The sequence below is a fragment of the Piliocolobus tephrosceles genome, unplaced genomic scaffold, assembly GCF_002776525.5.
Source record: "Piliocolobus tephrosceles isolate RC106 unplaced genomic scaffold, ASM277652v3 unscaffolded_31294, whole genome shotgun sequence".
In the NCBI taxonomy this organism is placed as follows: domain Eukaryota; kingdom Metazoa; phylum Chordata; class Mammalia; order Primates; family Cercopithecidae; genus Piliocolobus; species Piliocolobus tephrosceles.
The window spans coordinates 499-6,424 of record NW_022314637.1 but is presented as its reverse complement, the minus strand read 5'-3'; the positions used below and the strand labels follow the sequence as shown (position 1 = coordinate 6,424).

At 19.7% G+C, this 5,926-nt stretch overlaps 1 long non-coding RNA gene across 2 annotated transcripts; it reads right to left on the bottom strand.

Annotated features, from left to right (window-relative positions):
- Positions 1 to 3,585: 3,585 nt before the first annotated feature.
- Positions 3,586 to 5,679, bottom strand: LOC113222455. 2 transcript variants are annotated; one of them, XR_003308404.1, is made up of 2 exons: positions 4,489 to 5,679; positions 3,586 to 4,232 (listed from the first exon to the last, which is right to left on the bottom strand). It is a non-coding gene; the product is annotated as an uncharacterized LOC113222455 (long non-coding RNA). The 2 variants fall into 2 exon arrangements; XR_003308403.1 differs by having other exon boundaries at positions 4,513 to 5,679.
- Positions 5,680 to 5,926: the final 247 nt, after the last annotated feature.

Here is a 5,926-nt window from a genome sequence, read left to right as displayed (position 1 = left end):
AAAATTATGGCTAATAACGTTCTTATAATTAATTTATAATTTTTATTGCATAAAACATAATACCAAAAGGAAGAATTAACATTTTTTAATTTGAAACACTAAAAATAAATAAATGTCAATTAGGATAATAATCCTTTTTTATGTAATTCTCCATATGGTATACGTTCTATATGCAAATTAAAAAGTAAAATTCTTTACATAAATTTTTTTTTTTTTTTTTTTTTTTAAATATAAATCATATGGGTACAAATTAAGACTAAACAACTAGAAACGCAAAAACAACCATGCTAAGCCATTTAAGTAAATAATCATTATAATTTATATTCTAAAATTTATAAAGCTTTACAATGCACAATTAAAAAAATGGTTTATAAATCCATATGTGTTTTGTTATAGCACAAAAAAAAAAAAAAAAAAAAAATTTTATATGATTAAATAAGATGGGTATTTCTTTATTTTTGTAAAGTAAGTTCCTCTAAATATATAGTTGTATACCATTTTTAACTAATAAAAAACCACCAACAAACCATTATTTACAAATTCATAACTCCATATATTTCTAAATATATGTTCAATTTAATCATTTTGTAATTAACTATTGTAACTTCTCAACAATCTTAATAGTACAAAACCAAGCATAACATGTTCTAAATCAATACATATAAATTTTTAGTTTTTTAACGTAAAATAATATAGTAACCAACAGACAACTGCATTATAGTGCGATATTATTTACACATAAATCATTCAGTATAATTATATATTTTTTTAATTTGCTACTAATTATAGATCAAATACGTGTTAGTTAAATGTTAATTTCTAATTACAATTTCATTTTTTCATTTAAATCAAGGGTCTGAATGAATCTTCAAAACCGTGCAACATATCCTATAATCCTGAACAAGTAAATATTTAATTATTATTATTTTTATTGTTATTTCAATATTATTTTTTGTTATTTATTATTACCATATTTTGTTGTTACATTGGGTGTTTGTTTGTTTTTTTAGAAATTAAAAAATAATAGTTTTACGGGTTGTAGAATTCATTAATATGTGTTGATTCAAGGAAAAGGGTTTTTGATTTGTTTGGGGATTAAGGAATAATGGTTTTAAGGATGAAGAATAATGGTTAACGGGTTGAGGGATTCATACAACTGTGTTGTTTCAAGATAAATGGTTTTGTTTTTGATTTAAAATCAAATATCAAATTTTAATAATAGTAAGTCTATTTTCATTATATTATTTACTAGCGAATATATTTTAGTTAATTTCAAATAGCATCCTCAAAAACTAATTACAATATTAAATGACGACAATAATGTGCAACGAAATAATACAATTGAAAAATGCTACAGAATATTACAATTACAAATGACAACAAAAAACTAATACAAACATTTACAAAAAAAAATATACAGAATAGACATATTGAACATTCTCTATTTTATCGCGATAAAATGTTATAACACAAATAAACACTTTTATAAAAATAAAAAAAAAAAAACCTCCATTTACCAGTTTTTTTTTAACAATGAAAAATAATAATGCAAAAAAAAAAAAAGCATTAAAACTAGATTAACATAGTAAAATAAAAAAAAAAAAAAATACCAAAAAAAAAGTTATAACAATTGTAAAAAATAAATTTTTTGGTTTTTTAAAAAGGTGCTTTTAATATATAATTAAATAATAAAATAACTTGACCAACAATATATACATTATTAAAGCGGTATTTAGATTATTTATATGGTTAGTTAACAAAACAAATTGTAGTATAATAATATATGTAAAATTTAAACATACCAATAGAACAGACCTTATTTATGGTTACAGTTGACACCTAGCTGACAATTACATAAAAAAAAAGATGGTATGCAAAAAATTGATGTATTTAAATAGCTACAAGTAATAGCGATACACATACATATCGCTATTACCAACAGCGTGGATAAAAAATTAACCACCGTAAAACCACATTAGTTTAGATAAAACCGATCTTAAACATAGTGGAAAAGAAGTTCACAAAAGTAGCTCCTTTTTTTTTTTTTTTTTTTGGAAAGAACCTGTTTTTACGTTACCAAAATTAATGACAAGTAAGAACTTAAAAAAACTTTTTTTTTTATTTTGTTTATTTCAATACTTAATATTTTATAGTTTCCATTGTAAGTTTTTTTCCACAAAAAAAAAAAAAAATAAATTATGTAAAAAAAAAAAGAAAAAAAGAAAAAAAGAAAAAGATAAAAAAGAAACACTCTAATAAATGGATAAAACCTAATTTAGAAAAAAACAATCATCTTTTAAAACATAACTCCAAAATTGTATTCATTCATAAAAAATACATCAAAATCTATAAAATGTCCAGAAAGCAAATTAAACATCCCCGGGCAGCCAAATCAATGTGGCTGCCCTCACAAGTATTTATATTTGTTCCTTATTATATATTAAACTCAAAACTGTTAAAAAATTGTTTAGAATTTTTTTTTTTTTTTTTAATTTTTTCGCCGAAACTTTTTTTTTACAATTCCGACTTTTTTTTGCATTTTTTTTTTACCTATATAATTTTTTAAAAAAAAAGTAATATCCAAATATATATAGGTATATGCTCATTTTTTTTATTTTTTTTTTATATATGACCATAGCAAAAAAAAAAAAAAAAAATATAAATAAAAAATATATATATATATATAAGTTTATGTATTTTTATGTAACCATAAGTTAATTTTTTTTTTATTTTAACCAAAAATTTTAACTTTGTTACGATCAATAAAAAGTGGTAATAATAATACAAAAAAATGTATATATATTAAATACAAGTTATATAATATTACTTAAAATGTGATTTATAGCAAAAATATATTTTTTGCTAGGTTTCATTGAAAATGTGTCTAGGTTTCATTGAAAATGTTTTTAGGTTTCATTAATAATGTTGTTATGTTTCATTAATAATATTGCTAAGATTCATTGCAAATATTGCTAAGAATCATTAATAATATTGCTAAGATTCATTGCAAATATTGCTAAGAATTATTATTAATATTGCTAAGAATCATTAATAATATTGCTAAGAATCATTAATAATATTGCTAAGAATCATTTAAAATATTGCTAAGATTCATTGCAAATATTACTAAGAATCATTAATAATATTGCTAAGAATCATTTAAAATATTGCTAAGTATTATTTAAAAAATGGTTAGGGTTCATTTAAAATCTTGCAAGGTTATATCAAATATATTGCTAAGTTTTGATCAAAATTGTATCTAGGTTTCATTAATAATATTGCTAGGTTTCATTAATAATATGGCTAGGTTTCATTAATAATATTGCTAAGTTTTATCGAAAATATTGCTAAGTTTGAAGAAAAATGTTGCTTGGTTTCATTGAAAATGTATTAGATTTCATCCAAAATGTTGTTAAATTTAATTAAAATTGTCATTATGGTTTTTTTAGAATGTAGTTTAAGTGCATCTACTACTCATCCACAGTTCAACATAATTTTTGATATAATAATTACTATTATCTGTAATATAATCCTTTATTAGCCAAAATTTTTAGTTTACAAGCTTTTCGTTTTTAAACTTTTTTATAAGATTAATGATTTAGAATGTAATAACTTTATTGACCTATTGAAATACTCGTTTTATTACTAATTATTATTAACAATTAAACAAGTATTAATTCATAACGAATTGGATTATTTTGACAATACTTAAATTTTAGCAAATAACGTAACAAAAATTACACTTAGAAAAATTTAAAATAAAAATAATATGTAGACTTTTTTTTTTTTATTTATAATTATCAATTAAAACTTATTGTATTGTTTTTTTTTTTTTTTTTTTAATTGCTTTAAATTTTAAAAATAGTATATGATTTTATCTTTTTGCATTCTAATTACAGGTTCTATTGTAAGTTTTTTTTAACAAAAAAAAAAAAAAAATAGAATATGTAAAAAATAAATATTAAAAAGAATAATGCGTACTATAAATAATATAAAAAAAAAACTCTGCAATAGAAAGTGCCAAAATGGCATTAAATTTAATGGGTAAAACCATACAAACCATAACTCTGTTGGCAGCTCAATTTATTGACACTGCCTGCACGAGTAGATATTTTTTTTGTTAATGACGGACTCATTTTCAAACATTAAATTATTACACATAAACTTTTTTTTTTTTTTTTTTCCAAAACTTTTTTTCACAATTCTGACTTTTTTTTGCATTATTTTTTTACCTATAAAATTTTTTAAAAAAAAAAGTAATATCTATATATTTATATGTATATGCCTATTTTATTTTATTTTTTTTATATATGATCATACAAAAAAAAAAAAAACAAAAGTATATATAAAAAACTCATATGTATATATGTTTATGTATTTTTGTATAAACATAAGTTAATTTTTTTTTTTTTTAAACATAAATTTTTACATATTTACATTTAATAAAAAAAAAGTAGTAATAAGTAATGCAAGAAAATGTATAAATACCAAATCCAAATTAAATAATATTACTTAAAATGTAATTTATACAAAAAATATATTTTTTGCTAGGTTTCATTAAAAATGTTTTTAGGTTACTATAAAAATGTTTATAAGTAACATTAAAAATGTGGCTAGGTTTCGTTAAAAGAGTATCTAGGATTTTATCCAACGTGTTACGAAGACTCATTAACAATATTGCAAGGTTTTATTAATGATATTGACAAGTTTCATCAAATATATTGCTAAATTTCATCCAAAATGTTTCTAGGGTTCATCTAATATATTGCTATGTTTTATCAAAAATATAGCTAAATTTCAATCAGAAATATTGCTAAGTTTCATCAAAAATATAGCTGAAATTAAATCAGCAATGTTGCTAGGTTTCGATGAGAAATGTTACAGAGTTTTTATATCAAAAATTGTTAGGTTTTAATTAAAATATTGCTAAGGTTTCTCGAAAGTCTTAGTAAGTTTTGATTGATAATGTTGCAATGTTATAATCAAAAATGTATCTAGGGTTTATTTAAAATATAGCTAGAATTAATATAAAATTTAACCATAGTTAATTTAAAATATAACCATGATTAATTTAAGTTATAAGTAAAGCTAATTTTTAATTTTGCTTGCGTTTATCTAAAATGTACTTGAGGTGCATCTACTACTTATCCATAGTTCATTCACAGTTTATCCATCATTCATTTACAGTTCAATACTAGTTTTAATATAAAAATTACTATTCATATTAATAATTTTTTAATAGTCAAATATTATAGTTTACAAACTTTTTAATAAGTGTAATAATCCAGTATGTAACAACTTATTTGACTAATTGATTTACTTGCTTTATTATTTATTATCAATAACAATTAAACACGTAATTATTAATAAAAAATTTCCATATTTTGACAATATTTAAATTTCATAAAACAATTCAATAAAAACTATACTAAGTAAAATTTAAATAAATAATACTATATAAATAATTTTTTTTGGTACATTGTTTTAATTTTTTTTTAAACTCTTCAAATTTTAAAAATATTATATGATTGTTGATTATTGAATTTTAATTACAATTTCCATTGTAAGATTTTTTACCACAAAAAAATAATAATATGTAAAAACAGAAAAAATAAAAAGTTAATAAAAATGAAGATTTAATGAACACACATAATGTTATATATTTTTGTTTACTATTTTTGAATAAATGTAACTATATTTTTTTTTTTTTTTTTTACATACTTTTTTTCCTTTTTTTTTTTTTTCTTTTTTTTTTGTTTTTATATTTTCTTTCTTTTTTTCTTTTTCTTTTTTTTTTTTTGGTTTTTATATTTAATTTCTTTTTTTCTTTTTCTTTTTTTTTTTGGTTTTTAAATTTTCTTTCTTTCTTTCTTTTTTTTTTTTTTTTGTTTTTAATTTTTCTTTATTTCTTTTTCTTTTTTTTTTT